Source organism: Globicephala melas, chromosome 8 (assembly GCF_963455315.2).
Source record: "Globicephala melas chromosome 8, mGloMel1.2, whole genome shotgun sequence".
NCBI classification, from domain to species: Eukaryota; Metazoa; Chordata; class Mammalia; order Artiodactyla; family Delphinidae; genus Globicephala; species Globicephala melas.
This window is the reverse complement of record NC_083321.1, coordinates 99411121-99429880: the sequence shown is the minus strand read 5'-3', so window position 1 is coordinate 99429880 and position 18760 is coordinate 99411121. Positions and strand designations below refer to the sequence as shown.

The 18760-nt window shown below is 47.7% G+C and overlaps 1 protein-coding gene across 11 annotated transcripts in view; it reads right to left on the bottom strand.

The window, feature by feature from the left end:
* Positions 1–18760, bottom strand: part of PKNOX2 (PBX/knotted 1 homeobox 2) — a 309100-nt gene that overhangs the window by 195344 nt on the left and 94996 nt on the right. The gene's annotated exons all lie outside the window — the stretch shown is intronic.

The window sequence follows — 18760 nt, the reverse complement described above, 5'->3', positions numbered from 1 at the left end:
TGATCCTTAAACCAAAATTCCATCTGATATCTATACATCTCTGAAGCTGCCCAGACTCACCCCCATATCACAGCTCAGTATATGATTGTGGGTAAGAGTAAAGACACGGGAGTCAGACAGTTCTGAGTTTAAGCCTGGGTCCATCACCTTCCTAGCTTTAACCTCTACGAACCTCAAGGTTCGCACCTTTAGAAGGGGGATAAGGGTAGCGCCTTTAAGTGAGATGATGCGCCGAGGGCATTTTGTGCAATGCCTGGAACATATTCATAACGACGAATGAAGCTGCAGTTGCTGTCTTTCAGTGTTAGGAGGGCTAACAGCCCAGGAGGGCTAGCAGAGTCTGGATGGGAAAAGGGAGACAAATCAAGAAGCCTGAGGGCTTCTGCATTCATCCCACTGCCTGTGACAGGCTCCTCTGTTACTCCCCCAGCCAGACCTTTAGGATGAGGACAGATCGTGACAACCTGTTCTCAGGCCCCGAGAGTCTCTCTGGATGGTCCCCATCTCTGAGAAGCCTCTGTAGGCACATGAGCAAAACTCCCAAAAGAGAAAGAAAACTTGAATAGACCCTCCCAGGAGGAAACGCCTGCAGGGCCACTCGTCCCCCCACGGTGTGTCCTGCGTCTCCCTCCTCATCACCCGAGTCCCCTCTCTGCTCCACATCTGCTCCCCTCGCCCCCTGACGACAGCTCGCCGTGGTTTACGTTAGTCCAGTGAGGCTGTCGGCGACAGCATCACAGACCCCGGCCACCAGGCTCTCAAAGACACAACAACTGGGCAACCGAATACTGAGAGGATCACCTGGCACTCAGTGTGTGGCTCTGAGAAACGCACCCGCCCAGCACTGAGGGTGCCGCGCAGGCTTCCTCAAAGCCTGGTAAGAACAGGGCTGACTCCCCACTGTCCTCAGCCCCCCGGGCTGCAGGCAGTGCTGGGCACCCAGCGGCAGAGGACCTGGAAATTGTCCCTCAGCCATGCTCCCCAGGCCCCGTCCAGGCCCGAGACTCTAAGCTGGACCCCGTTCCTGTAAGTGGGCACCCTTGGAGGTGAGAAAACACCAAGACCCGAGACGTGCTTATTCTCCATCGGGAGCACCCTTGCTCTTCTTCCTGGCTCATCGTCGCTGACCTGCCTCAGGCCTCCTTCTCTCTCCCCTGGGCCCCCAATCGGTCTTCTGGCCTCCAGCCTGGCCCCGCTTTTGCCCACCCACCACCTCCCGCGGCCTGGGATCTTCCTGAAACACAAATTGCGTCATGTTTGTTCCTCCTCAAAACCCTCCAAGGACAGCTCAGTGCTGGCAGAGGTCACCCACTGGCAGCCCCTAGCTGGCCTCTTGCCCGTCTGATGTTTTTGTAAATTCTGCCAACATCTGAAAAGTGGGACATTTCACATTTGAAAATCCAGGCTCCTAAGTTTTCTCTAAAATTTGGATGACCTAACAACGCTGATCTTGCATTTCCACGTGGCAATCACCAGATGACGCTGAGTGTCAGAGGCCCCCATTTTCATCAGGCACGGGTCCTCCTGTTTGCCCCCCAGAGAGAGGACAGGCGTGCCTGGAAGCCGCTTCAGTCGCAGGGTGGGGCACCTGGAGGCTGACGCATGCCACTTGCTGAGGGTTCAAGGTGATAGCACAGAGGTGGCTCATCACACTCTCAGCTGCGCTGTTCCCAGCCAGGCCCACCAAGGGTCCCTCCCTCTCTCACGCCCCTGGGCAGCTCCTCCATTCCAAGTCAGGAGACAGCCGGCAAAGGTCTTAGGGATTTTTCCAGGAATGCCAGTGACTACCAGGCAGGTGCTGAAGAGGCCCCACCCCAGGGTCCAGCCTCTCCTCACCCCCAACTCAGTGGAGGCTGCGTCCCCTCCCTTTATTTCCATCCAACTGTTCCCATCAAAGCCCTAACAGCACATATTTTGTTAATTGTACAAACCTAATGGGGGAATGCATTGGCAAAAAGGGTAATGGCCGTCAGACCAGCAATAAAACAAAATTAATGGCCCATAGGAAGAAATCATGTCCACTTAATCCCGGCTCTGAAACTCTAATAGAATAATGGAATACCAGCAGAGGGGTTTCTCTCTCCATGCAGATTGCTTACACCATGTTAATCACTTGCAAAGCAGGCCACATACCACTCCGCTCACATGACCCTCCAGGGAAAGTAGCAGACCAGAAACATTTAGTGCCAGGCTCGTTACTGACACGCATCACCAGCGGCAACACCTTCCCCCATCCCTGCCTCCCCAGGTGACTCCAGGACAGCCAGTGTGAGGTGTCATTGCGAGCCATCAGGTGTGGTAGGCCGGAAAGTGAGACACATGATACCTAATAATAGCAGACGTTTGTTGAGCGCTTACTATGTGCCAGACACTGGGCTGGCTGAGCACTTTCTAGGTACTGTATTATAACAGCTTCATCTTCTGGAGCTGCAGAGTCCATCAACATAGCCACTAGCCACATCTGGCTTTTTAAATACAAATTCTAATCAATGAGAGTTAAATAAAATCTAAAATCCAGCCTTCAGCCTCAGTGGCCGCGTTTCAGGTGCGCGACAGCCTGGTGTGGCTAGTGGCTGTCATACTGGGAGCTCCGGCTAGGCGGTCTTTCCGTTGGCACAGGCGGCTGTACTGGACAGCGCTGCTCCAGAACTTCGAGACCGTTTTAGCTCGCCCATTTAACAGATTCCGAAATCAAGGCACAGAGAGGTGAGGCAAGCTGCCCAAGGTCGTGGCTGATCTGGGTTCTAGCCCAGGTCTAAGTCAGCCTGCCTCCGGAATCCCGACCCTCCACACTATTTCTTGATACAACCAGCAGTCCAGGCAGCTGGGAGGCCTTTGGAGGGAAGCGGGCTGTAGAAAGGCCCTTCTGTCCGCTGAAGGCCCCATGACCCCCAGAGAGCAGACAGACCCCAGTGCTCCACTGGGGTCTCCCCACAGTGAGACCACTATGGGGTCTCAAACCCGGGAAGGTCATCTGGAGAGGGAGGTCTTCATACATCACCCAGCCCAACCTCCTTCAATTTATGGGTGAAGAAACCAATGCACAGAAAATTAAGTGGCTTGTCCAAGGTCAAACAGCTGATTAGGAACAGAGTTAGGACTACAGTCCAGGTTTCCTGACGGCCGGTCCTCACTGGCCGAGGGAGAGGACAGAGCCATGCCCTGAGAGGTGAGAGAAGGAGGCGGTGTCCCTCCAGCCTTCCTGGAGGGTCCTGGGCCAGGTCAGAAGAGGCTGAGATGCGCCTAGGGGTACTCGGCTCCGAGGAGAAGAGGCAAGGGAAGAACGAGGGGCAGGCGCCAGCCTAGAAACTGAAGCGGTTCAAAGCATGATACTGCATTGCTACTATCTTTGGGGAAAATAGTATAGCAGGATCTATCGCAATTAAAAATACACATACACTTTTCCTCAGCCGCCCTAGTTTGAGAATGTATCCTATAAAAAGAAAAGTACCCAGGCATGAGGATAATGCAGCAGCTTCGGCAGTGGGACAAAGTGAAAAACAAGCTAGATGTCCACCAGTAGGGGAAGGTTTGGGTAACCTGTGGTACAGCTATACTATCAATAAATGCAACTATTTCAAAGAACGAGTTAGAGCTACATCTTTTGCCGTGAGAGATGGCCGTAATGTTCCAAGTAAGAAAAGTAAGTAGCAGACTGATGTGTGCCGTGTGATTCCATTTTTGTAAAAGCGGACAAAACTCCAGATTGAGTGCATCCATGTGCATAAGTCTGTGAGCACAGAGGTGGTGTGGAAGGAACAGCCCGGATGTTCACGTGGGCGCGAAGGCCCACCGTTGTTAGCACATCTTTGCCTTGTTTCGGGTTGCAGAGAGCGCTGCCCCTTCCGTAATTTTTGAAAAGAAACTCAATAAGGAAAAGAAAAATAATTGATATAAGAAAGAAAAAGAGGTTGGACTTCGGAGGCAGCCAGACCAGACTGCAAACCTGCTTACTTACTGGCTGCATTGCATCGGGCAATTTCCTTAACCTCTGTCCATCTTGGTTTCCTCACCTGGAAACTGATGATAATAATATCATAAAGGGAGGTTGAGGAGAGATGGATGAGAAAATGAATTTAAAGCTACTCAACAGCCTGGGCCTTTTTATCAATGTTGAGGGACTAGTCTGCCCAGTACACAGAGGTACTTTCTGGATCGACTCTGCTGGCCGCCGTCATAGGACTTAACCAGATGCTTCTCAAGGCCCCCATATTCTGCCTTATATTACAGTTCTATTATGTCTATCTCCCTCCCAGACCGTAAGTTCTTTGTGGGCAGGAACAGTACCCTGCTTATTTATTCATTCATTCGATCATCCGTTTATTCCACTTATTATTAAGTTAATAATAACTGAATAATTATGTCTTAGGCATATGCACCAAGCACTGTGTCTGACATTAGAGATGTAACAGTGAACGAAACAGAAAAGTCCCTGCTTTCGTGGGGCTCGCATTCTAATGGGGGAAACAAACTATAAATACAATTATACAATGTCAAGAGATGACAAGAAAAAAATTCAACAGGCTTGGGAGCAGAAGTGACTGAGAAGGGAGGGGCATCTTAGAGAGAGGAGACAGGAAAGAGCCTCAAAGCTCACTGAGAAAGTACTCTTCGTGGCATATGCCGCAGACCCAGTGAGGTTAGTAGTTACGCAAACGATGTTAGTTTAAGAACAAAATAAAAATAGATTTGATGGAGAGCAGAGAATAATTAAGACACCTTAGAAAACGTCCCTTCACTTCTGGGTATACACTCCAAAGGATTGAAAGCAGGGACTCAAAAAGACAATTCGTACCCCGTGTTCATAGCAGCATCATTCACAGGAGCTGAAAGGTGGAAGCAACCTAAGTGTCCGTGGACGGATGATGGATAAACAAAATGTGGTCTCTATGTAAAATGGGATATCGTTCAGCCTCAAAAGAGGAAGGAAATTCTGACACGTGCTGCAATGTGCTGGAGAACATTATGCTACGTGAAGTAATCCAGTCACAGAAGGACAGATACTGTATGGGTCCACTCACATGAAGTACCGAGAATAGTCAAATTTACAGAGGCAGAAAGGAGAATGGCGGTTGCCTGGGGTTGGGGGAGAAGAGATGGGGAGTTTTAGTGAATTGACACAGAGTATCAGTTTTGCAAGATAAAAGGGTTTTGTAAACGGATGGCGGTGACGGTTGTACAACAATATGAATGTGCTTAATGCCCCTGAACTGTACATTTAAAAATGGTTAAGACGGTAAAGTTTGTTATGTGTATTTTACCACAATTTTGAAGAAGAGGATAAGGGAACCCAGGGCAGACAGAGAGAGCAGGGAACCCCAAGTCTCTGCAGCCACAGCGGGGGGAACACAAGAGACTGGGGCTCCCAGGCCAGTTGGGCAACAGGGGTGGCAACTGTCCTATGGAAACATCTGAGCCAAGGTGATTCCAGAGGGCTGAGGCTGGACAAATGAGACACGATTTAGGGTGAAAAAGAAAAGGAACTGGTGGGAGGTGGGCGGCGACGGAGAGCCCTGGGCCCCTTTCTAGTCTGAAACGAAAGACAGTCAAGGAATGTATCTACAGCAATAAAACGGTGAGCAGGAAATCTAAAAGGAGAAGGAATCAGAGGCCAAGAACAAGAGGGGAGGATCTGGTCTTCCAGTCTGATTCGGCAGTGAGCGGTATGGTGTGCTGGAAAGGGTTTTAGACAGAACCTAGGGGATGGTGCTGGTTTTCCCGTCCCTTTGACCTTCTGTGTGTCACCCTCACTCTCTGGGTCTCAACTTCTTTGTCTACTGAACCAAGTGGCTGGATCAGAGCAAAAGGAATCTCAAGGTTTTAGGGGTCCACAAACCCCTTGAGACTTTATCCAGAATGGTATTTTTGTGTACATTTTTCTTTAGAGAGATTTCCAAATTTTATGAAGCTTTTAAGGCTGTCCATGTCCCCAGAGAGATTAAGAATCACGGGAGGAGATATTCACTAGGCTCACATTCAACTAGAAATTTCTAAGATTCTGAGAAATCTTAAACTAAATACTAACAAATCTTTGGGCCTCAAAGAAATCAAGATGTTTATTCCTGCCTTGCCTGCAATAAGAGATATTATACAAACGAAGCAAAATAATGATATGTTTTGAAAAGTTAAAATTATTTCTCTCGTGCAAGTAAAGATGGTTATTTTTGTTGTTTCATGGAAAGCAGGAACATTTCTGCACCAGGCTTACAGGCAGAGGAGGGAGGCCAGCTTGTCCGGGTCCTGCATCCCGGACAAAGGCCGCACGGCAAAGGGATGAGATGTGCTACGTGTCAACCCTCCTTCGATGGAAAATGAGAAGGCCCTTGATTCCCCTTGTGGAGACGGGTCTAGGCCAGAAAGGAGAGTAAACACAGCCTCCCCAGGAGGTGCAGCCCAGGCAGAACAAATGCATCCTCTTGTGCCAACAAGTCGTCATCTGGCATAACTTGGGAGGAAACTGTCAACTGTGTGACTGGGAAAGTGGCAGGCTGAGGATGTGTCAGGGAGAAGAGCGCGGGCAGAGGACAGCATCTGCCACCAGAGAGCAAGGACTGAAAACCTGCGTCCTGACGAAGGCAGGGTCACCAGGGTGCAGGGGACCTCGGCACAATGGCAGCACCAGCCAGGAGGAGCAGCCCTGAGGCGGTGTCAGAACCACGCACTGTTGGACCTGGACGGGACTTCAGAGACCATCTATCCCTCCTCCTCTTTTCACATTTGCAGAAACGGATTAACAGAGGGATGGAGGCTTACCAGGGAAGTCCAGGATTGGCAGCCTGGCCAGTAGCTCCCTTCCTTCATGTATAAAATGTGTTTTGCACGCCAGATGCTTTACTAGCTCGGAGATCAATAATAAAGGACAAATCAGCTCCCTGCCCCCAAAGAGCCCCGTCGAAACGGGAGAGACAGATGCCAGCTGACTAAGGGGCGAAATGTCATCCAGCAGGTATGTAGCCACCACAGAGGAGGGCTCCCCGACTTCAGGCAGAGGGGGGTGAGATGGGGACCCAGCCGCTCCCTCTCAGACCAGGCAGCACCGGAGGTAGTGGGAGCATTCCCTGGGCGGGCAAGCCAAGCCAACAGCCGCCAGCATCTGAGAGAAGGGTGCCCGGCACAGCAGCCCTGGAAAGGAGCATGGAGGGTCCGGCCCCGCGGGGAGAGGCCCTGTGTGGCAGGCCAGGCCCCTCCAAACAGCGCTTCCCGCTCGCTCATCGCTTCCTAACTCGCCCCCGGGGCCTGGTCCTGAATATTGCTTCATAAATAACAGAAGAGGGCTCCAGCTTGCTTAGCTGGGGCGAGGCAGATGCGCACAGCACAGCTGATTACGAGGGAATTGGCTGAGCTGGGTGGTTCTGGAATGCTGATTCTCTGCAGAGGGGTGGTTCTGCGGAGCAGGCAACCACTCAGCTGGGTCCCCACCTGGATCCCCAGATCACAGCGGGATGCTGAAAGAGCATTTGTTTCCCATTGTTCTGAGCCACTAATTTGGCTCGGGGTAGGACACCAATCTGAGAACAAACGGAGTAGGAAAACTGTACCTTTCCTAAAGGAGACCCAATTTCACCATAAACAGGGGAGGAGCGGGAGGGGGCAGACTTTCCGAGTCCACCGCAGGCGCCCTGGGCCTCCCTTGCAGGCGTCGCGCGGCTGCCCTGCCATCTGCCGAGCCTCACCTGCTCAGGGCTCCTCTGCGGTACCTCCAGCAGGGGACAGATGACTCTGATGGCAGGTAGGTAAAATGGGATCCTTTGCTAGCAGTAACTACCCAGAACAGTCTCCCTCCTGAGCTGCTGACAGTCTCCACCTGGCACCTGCCAGCCAAAGAACTGGCGGGCGTCATAGGCCGGCACAGGCCACCCTCCCCGTGCACAGAGGGGACCGCGGAGGCCCTCTTCGGGCGGGACTTGATCAGAGGGCCCTCTGTCGGGCTGCAGTAAGGCCGGCCTGGGACGCCCCTCTGGAATGACACAGAAGCCGCTCTGTTTCTGGCAGAGTGAAGAGCGAGCACCCTCCAGGGGCAAAGGAGAAGGAAGAGCTGGCGAGCAAGGCCCCTGCAGCAGATGCTTTCTCAAGACTGATGGATAAAAACTCCCGGAAACAAGAGGCCCTTCTCATAGTGAAACTGCCTTCTTGTGGCTTAAAATAACCGAATTGGAGAACCTTCCCGGTGACGGTCTTGAAAACAAACTATCAACCCTACCACTTTACTCTCAGCCTCCCAGCAGACAGGCCAGAGTTTCTATGACAAAGAAACCAGCATGTGATTTAGCTATTCAGTAACCTCATAAGTTCAACATATGGGTATATAGTACAGTAGGAAACACTGGAAAGTAAACAAATTTTTTTAAATCTCTGAGCAGTCAAAGTACATGTCACAAAATCTTTCCACTGAAGTTTGTGAACCTTACTCATAAGGACACTCCCTGGCTTTACTTAGAGCTTTTTACTGATTTTATGTGCATTTCTAACAGGCTCAGTTATCTGGTCCCTTGGGCCTCAGCTGATTCGAAGCAATAAAAGAGGAGGGGGCTTGGGCTTCGCCAGAAGACACGCTGAGGGGATGGAGGGTTGACCAAGGAGATAACGAAGGGAAACGTCGTGAATCGTCACATAAGTTTCAGTCACGGTCAGGAGGTTAGGGAGGAGGTCCACTGCTGATGTTTAAAACACCTTTGGAGGACTTTAAGAAGTAAACCTTCAGCTATCCAGAAAATCCCAAAGAAGTCTCCTTCTTGATGCTTCCAGGCTGCTGGTTTCTTCCTGTAGGTTGTCTTGATCTTGTTCAGAAGCTGCTTGTATTCGTTCCTGGTGGGCTCATTCATTCACTCACAGGCATTGACTCTTTGGATGCTGGAGCAGCCCAACGATGTACAAAGCTAGACGAAGGCAGGGGTTGTTCTGATGCATCACACACACACACACACACACACACACACACACACGCACGCACTCCAGGGGCACCTATTACACATTAGGTGCTCAACAGACACATGTCGTACAGATGTTAGAAAACACATCTGGAAATGGAGGGACAGGCCAGTCAGACTGTCTTTTTCAAAAAATATTTATTTATATTTTATTTGGCTGCGTCAGGTCTTAGCTGCAGCACGTGGGATCTTTGTTGCCGCGTGTGGGACTTTTAGTTGCGGCATGAGAACTCTTAGTTGCGGCATGTGGGATCTAGCTCCCTGACCAGGGATCGAACCTGGGCCCTCTGCACTGGGAGCACGGAGTCTTAGCCACTGGACCACGAGGCAAATCCCCAGACTGTCTTTTTTCTTTTTTTTTTTTTTGGCTGCGTTGGGTCTTTGTTGCTGCGCACAGCCTTTCTCTAGTTGCGGTGAGCGGGGGCTACACTTCCTTGCCGTGTGTGGGGTCTCTTGTTGCAGAGCACTGGCTCTAGGCGTGTAGGCTTCAGAAGTTGTGGCACTCGGGCTCAGTAGTCATGGCGCACGGGCTTAGTTGCTCCACGGCATGTGGGATCTTCCCGGACCAGAGATCGAACCCGTGTCCCCTTCATTGGCAGGCGGATTCTTAATCATGCTCATTAAGGAAGTCCTACCAGGCTGTCTTTTGACCCAGTCCCTAGCTAGTCACATGAGAATCTTTGTGGGGAGGGGCTATAAAATTTCAGTAGTCAACTAAAACTGTCATCTTATCAAAACTTTAAACTGCTCTACCAAGAAAAACAAAAAGACAACATGGCATCGGGCCTGAAAAAATGTGGAAAAGATTCTCCAGTTCATCTTAGAGAAACTTGTCACCCCTCTGTGAGTCTGGCTTCCCCATCAATAAAACAGTTTGGAGCCATCAGTGTCTGAAATGCTTCCAGCTCCCTAGTCAACAGGATCCTAGTTTTATTTAAGGACTGACCCTCTCCACCCCCACCAGCTTGATTTCTTTTATTTTCACCAAAGCTTTGGAAGGAAGGATTTTGATCAACAGTTCCGGCCTCCAGGCAATCATCCAAAAACATGTGTGTTTTCTTCAGACCCCCTGTAGATATCTGCCCCAGGTGCCCGACCGGAGGAGACAGCAAGCGACTCTTCATCCTCTCCCCAGCCCCTCAGATGGCACAAACGGCTCAGACGTGGGACATGGCACTATCATTGTTCTGGGGACAGGAAGTCTTTATGACACTCATAAGGGACGGTGGGCAAGGGGCTGGAATGCCAGCAATTTGTCCTGAAGAATTCAGGTTAATAATTTATAGAGGCATTCTCAGTAAATTTAAGAAAATTGAAATCATATCAAGTATCTTTTCTGACCACAATGCTATGAGATTAGAAATCAATTACAGGGAAAAAAACGTAAAAAACACAAATACATGGAGGCTAAACAATACGTTACTAAATTACCAAGAGATCACTGAAGAACTCAAAGAGGAAATCAAAAAATACCTAGAGACAAATGACAATGAAAACACAATGATCCAAAACCTATGGGATGCAGCAAAAGCAGTTCTAAGAGGGACGTTTATAGCTATACAAGCCTACCTCAAGAAACAAGAAAAATCTCATATAAACAATCTAACCTTACACCTAGAGGAACTAGAGAAAGAAGAACAAACAAAACCCAAAGTTAGCAGAAGGGAAGAAATCATAAAGATCAGAGCAGAAATAAATGAAGTAGAAACAAAGAAAACAATAGCAAAGATCAATAAAACTAAAAGCTGGTTCTTTGAGAAGATAAACAAAATTGATAAACCATTAGCCAGACTCATCAAGAAAAAGAGGGAGAGGACTCAATAAAATTAGAAATGAAAAAGGAGAAGTTACAACAGACACTGCAGAAATACAAAGCATCCTAAGAGACTACTACAAGCAACTCTATGCCAATAAAATGGACAACCTGGAAGAAATGGACAAATTCTCAAAAAGGTATAACTTTCCAAGACTGAACCAGGAAGAAATAGAAAATATGAACACACCCATCACAAGTAATGAAATGGAAACTGTAACTAAAAATCTTCCAACAAACAAAAGTCCAGGACCAGATGGCTTCACCGGTGAATTCTATCAAACATTTAGAGAAGAGCTAACACCCAACCTTCTCAAACTCTTCCAAAAAATTGCAGAGGAAGGAACACTCCCAAACTCATTCTATGAGGCCACCATCACCCTGACAACAAAACCAGACAAAAATACTACTAAAAAAGAAAATTACAGACCAATATCACTGATGAATATAGATGCAAAAGTCCTCAACAAGGGCTTCCCTGGTGGTGCAGTGGTTGAGAGTCCGCCTGCCGATGCAGGGGACACGGGTTCATGCCCCGGTCTGGGAAGATCCCACATGCCGTGGGCCGGCTAGGCCTGTGAGCCATGACCGCTGAGCCTGTGCACCCGGAGCCTATGCTCCACAATGGGAGAGGCCACAACAGTAAGAGGCCCGCGTACCGCCAAAAAAAAAAAAATCCTCAACAAAATACTAGCAAACAGAATCGAACAGCACATTAAAAGGATCATACACCATGATCAAGTGGGATTTATCTCAGAGATGCAAGGATTCTTCAATATACACAAATCAATCAACGTGATACACCATATTAACAAATTGAAAAATAAAAACTGTATGATCATCTCAATAGTTGCAGGAAAAGCTTTTGACAAAATTCAGCACCCATTTATGATAACAAACTCTCCAGAAAATGGGCATAGAGGGAACCTACCTCAACATAATAAAGGCCATATAGGACAAACCCACAGCAAACATCATTCTCAATGGTGAAAACCTGAAAGCATTTCCTCTAAGATCAGGAACAAGACAAGGATGTCCACAATTGCCACTATTATTCAACATAGTTTTGGAAGTCTTAGCCACGGCAATCAGAGAAGAAAAAGAAATAAAAAGAATACAAATTGGAAAAGAAGAAGTAAAACTGTCACTGTTTGCAGATGACATGACACTATACATAGAGAATCCTAAAGATGCCACCAGAAAACTACTACAGCTAATCAGTGAATTTGGTAAAGTTGCAGGATACAAAATTAATGCACAGAAATCTCTTGCATTCCTATACACTAATGATGAAAAATCTGAAAGAGAAATTAAGGAAACACTATCATTTACCATTGCAACAAAAAGAATAAAATATCTAGGAATAAAACTACCTAGGGAGAAAAAAGACCCATATGCAGAAAACTATAAGACATTGTTGAAAGAAATTAAAGATGATACCAACAGATGGAGAGATGTACCATGTTCTCAGATTGGAAGAATCAATATTGTGAAAATGACTATAGTACCCAAAGCAATCTACAGATTCAATGCAATCCCTATTAAATTACCAATGGTATTTTTTACAGAACTAGAACAAAAAATCTTAAAATTTGTATGGAGACACAAAAGACCCCGAATAGCCAAAGCGGTCTTGAGGGAAAAAAGCAGAGCTGGAGGAATCAGACTCCCTGACTTCAGACTATACTACAAAGCTACAGTAATCAAGACAATATGGTACTGGCACAAAAACAGAAATATAGATCAATGGAACAGGATAGAAAGCCCAGAGATAAACTCACGCACCTATGGTCAACTAATCTATGACAAAGGAGGCAAGGATATACAATGGAGATAAGACAGTCTCTTTAATAAGTGGTGCTGGGAAAACTGGATAGCTACATGTAAAAGAATGAAATTAGAACACTCCCTAACACCATACACAAAAATAAACTCAAAATGGATTAGAGACCTAAATGTAACACCGGACACTATAAAACTCTTAGAGGAAAACCTAGGAAGAACACTCTTTGATATAAATCACAGAAAGATCTTTTTTGACCCACCTCCTAGAGTAATAGAGATAAAAACAAAAATAAACAAATGGGACCTAATGAAACTTCAAAGCTTTTGCAAAGCAAAGGAAACTACAAACAAGACAAAAAGACAACTCTCAGAATGGGAAAAACTATTTGCAAATGAATCAATGGACAAAGGATTAATCTCCAAAATATATAAACAGCTCATGCAGGTCAATATTAAAAAAAAAAAAAAAAACCCAATCCAAAAATGGGCAGAAGACCTAAACAGACATTTCTCCAAAGAAGACATACAGATGGCCAAGAAGCACATGAAAAGCTGCTCAACGTCACTATTTATTAGAGAAATGCAAATCAAAACTACTATGAGGTATCACCTCACACCAGCTAGAATGGCCATCATCAGAAAATCTACAAACAACAAATGCTGGAGATGGTGTGGAGAAAAGGGAACCCTCTTGCACTGTTGGTGGGAATGTAAATTGATACAGCCACTATGGAGAACAGTATGAAGGTTCCTTAAAAACTAAAAATAGAATTACCATATGACCCAGAAATCCCAGTACTGGGCAAATACCCAGAGAAAACCATAATTCAAAAAGACACATGCACCCCAATGTTCATTGCAGCACTATTTACAATTGCCAGGTCATGGAAGCAACCTAAATGCCCATCGACAGATGAGTGGATAAAGAAGATGTGATACATATATACAATGGAATATTACTCAGCCATAAGAAGGAATGAAATTGGGTCATTTGTAGAGATGTGGATGAATCTAAAGACTGTCACACAGAGTGAAGTAAGTCAGAAAGGGAAAAACAAATATCGCATATTAACGCATATACGTGGAACCTAGAAAAATGGTCCAGATGAACCAGTCTGCAGGGCAGAAACAGAGACACAGATGTAGAGAACAAACATATGGACACCAAAGGGGGAAAGCGGCAGGGGGCGGGGTGGTGGTGGTGTGATGAACTGGGAGATTGGGATTGACATGTATACACTGATGTGTATAAAATGGATGACTAATAAGAACTTGCTGTATAAAAATAAAATAAAATAAAATTCAAAATAAATATAATTTATAGAGGCATTTCTTTAAAAAAAAATTTTTAACTTCTGAAACAACTTGCATACAAAATGTGTGACATTTGAAGGAAATTTTCCAGTGTTGCTCAGTGAAGCATAATAAATATATGCAGCCCATAATAATAAGTTACTTAAACTCAGGGCACTAAATCATTTATTAATTGTCTCCTAATCCTTTCCAGCTACGACGAAAACCAAGAGTGCGGCCATATTTCACATACCAGTTCGTAATGCCTCCAGTGCCAAACAGCACGGCTGCCGCTAGCTATCGCGTCCATTTTTCATTCTGGTACCAGACTCTGCAGATGGGCCTGGAGCAGGGCCTGAAGCTGAGGGGACTGCTGGTGTCAGCAAAGGGGTAGATGCACCCCAAACACATCCCAGCCCAATGACTCCTCCCATGGATGTTCATTTTGCCTAGAGTTCCCCTCCCCGGGGTCCCCTTCCTGTCCACCTCTCCCACTGCCGTTAGTGCATGCTGCCCCTAGGTAGACATTAATCCTGGGAGACCACAGGCCATTGTCTCCTGGGATGCCCAGCACCAGGCTCATAGCCCCAAGTCCTCGCCGGCAGCGGATGGTGAGCCAAAGAGAATCAGAACAGAGATGGGAAATGGAACACCAAGACCTGCCCATTCTCGAGGACAGGCTGACCCAGTGGGGAATGTGGATTTCTGCTGTCATGTCCACTTATTAGGCCTCCTCCCCACCCCTAGTGCTCCAGACATTAGCCTCTGCTCCCTGGGAGACTCTGTATTCAGATCAATCCCCAGAGCCACCTGTAGTCCCAACCCTCTCTTGGGACTGTCATACCCACGCAGCTGCGCTGACCGTGTGTCTGGCAGGAGGGAACATCACCAGCAAACTAGAAGTCTGCAGCCAGATATGCCGCCTGCGGGTGCATGGACAAGTAGGACAAGGTAGGGTCCCAGGAACTGAGTGACTGGAGAATTGCAGAGACTGAGTTCAAGGGGTGAAACGATTCCAGGCCCTCTTTGCTTCCCCCAACATGCTTCTCTCCTGTACAACCAACTCAGAATCATGCCATCTTCTACCAGGTACCTGAGTCTGGGAAGCATCTTTCATTCTGCCTCTGCCCTGCTTTTCACTCCCACACCCAATCTAGGGGGTTTCACTCCCAAAACACATTTCTCAAATCTATCCCTTCCCATCTCCACTACCACTGCATAATTCAGAGCTCAGGGGTGAAAATCAGCAGCTCTTACCCAAGTTTTGTGGGATTTGCACAGAGCTCCTGGTTCTGTTCTATTTTTTTTAAAGGTAATATGTAATCTGGTTCAAAAATCAAAAAGTATATAAAAGTTTACACTGAAATGTCTCCCTCCCATCCCTGTCTCCCACTTGCTGAAGGAAACACAAATATAGATTCCTGTTTTCCCCTTTTATGAACACTTTTCTGCACCTTGGTGGACTTTTTTCTTTTTACACTTAATATATTTTTGGAGGTCTTTCCATATCAGTACAAAGAGAGCTTCCTCATTCCTCGTTTTTTGTTGTTGTTTTTGGTGGCCCGTACAGGGATCATTCCTCTCTTTTTTTTACAAAATTTTTTTTAAATTTATTTATTTGTATGAGTTGGGTCTTCGTTGCTGCACGCGGGCTTTCTCCATTCCTCTTTTTAAATGCACAGTATTCTGTTGTCAGGATAGTCCATAATTTAGCTAATTGGTCCCCAATTAATGGACATTTGGGTCCTGTCCAATCTTTTGCTATTACAAATAATGTTGCAAAGAATAAACTTATGGGGACTTCCCTGGTGGCGCAGTGGTTAAGAATCCACCTGCCAATGCAGGGGACACAGGTTCGAGCCCTGGTCTGGGAAGATTCCACATGCCACGGAGCAACTAAGCCCGTGCACCACAACTACTGAGCCTGCGCTCTAGAGCCCGTGAGCCACAACTACTGAGCCTGAGTGCCACAACTACTGAAGCCCACGTGCCTAGAGCCCGTGCTCTGCAACAAGAGAAGCCCCCGCAATGAGAAGCCCATGCACCGCGACGAAGAGTAGCCCCCTTCGCCGCAACTAGAGAAAATCTGCGTGCAGCAGACCCAGTGCAGCCAAAAATAAATTAATTAACTTTTAAAAAAAAGAATAAAGTTATGCACATGTCATTTCATATAAGTGCAAGTATACTTTTAGGATCAATTCCCCAATATGAAATTACTGGTCAACAGGCATAGGATTTATAATTCTGAGAGGTATTGCCAAATTGCCCTCCAAATGAGGTTGTACTGATTTATACTATAAGTCAGCCTGTTTCCCCAGAGCCTTGCCAATACAGCGTGATAACAAATTTTTGGGATTTTTGCCCATTTAAAAGATGAATGAATAATGCTAACTTGAGACAGTTTCAATTTGCATTTCTCTTATTATGTGTAAGATTGAACATCTTTTATATGCTACGAGCCATTTGTATTTTCTTTTCTGCGAACAGTCTGTCAGAATTATTTGCCCATTTTTTTCTATTGGGTTGTATTTGGTTGTTGATTTTTAGGAACTTTTTGTATGTGAGGGAAAACAGGCCTGTGATTTGAGTTGCAAAACTTTTTTCCCCAGTTTGCCATATGTCTTTGACTTTGCTTAAAATATTTTGCTGGTGCTTCCTAAAATTTTTAATTTCAATTCCAACAGGCCAGGAGCATTCACTCTCCCATCTGTCGCAGCCCCCTAACTCCCCAGTTTTACAGTTGACTTGCTTTACTCTATTTAATTGTCAGCCAGGACTGCTGACTGTGTGATGCCTGGAACTGCTGCCACCGTTGTGTGACTCAGAGGAAAGCTGGTCTGAAAACAGCTGATATACAGAGGGTGACAGAGAAAGAACCTGGGGGCTTGCTGATGTCCTTGGGTCACTGAGTTTACCCAACCCTAGAGCAGTCCTGGCTCTGAACTTCATAATATGTAAGAAAATGAATCCCTTACTGTTTAAGCCACTTTGGGTCGGATTTGCTGCTACTAGTAGCCAAAGGCACTCTAACCAATACACACCTTGAATGTTCTAGCAAAAGTCTGGTCCCTTCCAACCCATCCCCATGGCTACTGAGGCCTGTGTTCTAGAATATAAACCTCACAATGCCACTCCCCTATTTTAATACATTCCATAGCTCCCATCACCTGCAAGATACGATCCAATTGTCATAGCACTCAGTCCAACCCTGCCCCCTCCTCCCTTCCTGCTCCTGCTGTCTCACACCTCCCCCCTCCATAGAGGGGCCTTTCCCTCTTCCTCCTAATTCCCAGGACAGTCTGTTCCATCATCACCTCCTCCAAGCAAATGGCAGACCAAGTCCCTGTTCCCCACCCCATCACCGCCATGAGCATCCAGTGCTTTCCCCTAGGGCTGCACCCACCTCGTTGTCTATACATCTTTTTACATGCCTGAGCCCCTACCCTGCTCATTCCCTGTTAGCTCCTTGAAAGTGGGGACAATATCGTGTTTACTCTGCATCCCTAGCTCGGGACCCAGCACGTGGCAGGCGTTCAGGTAGTGTCTGCAGACCTGAACGGAGCTCCCCAATCTCATCTCATGTGTTCCCCCAGATGCCCCCTCAGACCTCCTTCCTACCCAAGTCCACGTCACTCTATAGAGAAGCTAGAAGAAAGGTCCCATCGGAAGAGGCCTGCTCTAGGGAGGGAAGCAGATGACCTATTAAATCACCGAATTAAGCCGCACTGGTGGCCGCAAGGCCTCAGCACATCACCTACTGCACCAGGAAGTCAGGGTGAAGAGCTGGGCTCCAGCCGCTCAACCAGCTGTGTGAGCACAGAGAAATTACCTAAGCCCTCTGTGCTTCAGCTTCCTTATTCGGGAAAGAGGGATGAGATGAAGATGTACTGAGTGCAGTCAATTGTCTCACAGAAACTGGTAATAAGAGCCACGCCGCCCCCCGCTTAGAGTTGCAAGCAGCCCCTGGAGGATCAGGCAGACACAGACCCCTCACTAGGCAGGCCCTTTTCTAGTTCAAACACCAACGTGGTGACCACAGAGCAGAACTATATTTATGGGAACGATGGGGAGAGGAGAGCGCGGGCAGTCACTGGGCACTTCCGTGTGCAGCCCATGCCGCGCGGTGCCTACCTGTCCCCCCCCCCCCGCGTGCATCACCGCCCCACTGCGAGGCGCCGCTTTCCGTCCGATTTAGAGAGAAGCGAGGCTCACAGGAGCCCAGCTACTTGCCAGAGTGTCCCTGGCAGGAACCCCATGCAGCGGGGCTCGGGGTCTCAGCACAGCTCTTTACTGCCTCGTGCTGCCCCACGCCCCATGGAACGAGGCTGGCCTGACAGACCCAGGACGTGGAGACGGAGACCAGGGAGGGGAGAGGAGACGGGGATCCAGGGGTGAGAGACGGGGAGATGGGAGAGTGAAGGAGAAGCTCTTAGAAAAGATTTCTCTCTTGTCACCAGCACGTCTGTGAGTGTGTGTGTGTGTGTAAGACCCTGTGTGTGACTGTGTGTGTGTGTGAGCCATGCGTATGATTCTGTGTGTACGCACATGTACGTGTGTGTGCAACTGTGTGTTACACGGGAGTGCGACTCTGCCTGGGTGTATGTGTTGAGGAGGGGAGAAGGGGAGCCCGCACGGACTGGCCTCCCTCCATGCTCACTCACAGGCAGGCCACATCGAGCCTAAACATGCCTCCCGTGAACTCTGCGTGGCGGCAGCAGTGGGAGACTTCACCTATTAACTCGCCTCTTAAAAATGCCCCGCTGTTGCAGGCAGTTGCAACTAGCTATGTGACATCAGCGGGCCCAGCTCTGTTATTAGCCCATGAGTGACCCTGCCAGGCTGCCGAAGGGACAGCAGAGGGAAGAGGGGAGGGAGGAGACGCCTTTATGATTCAGTCAGGCTTCCCTGGACGGACCTCCCCACACCCAGATGCATCATGGCT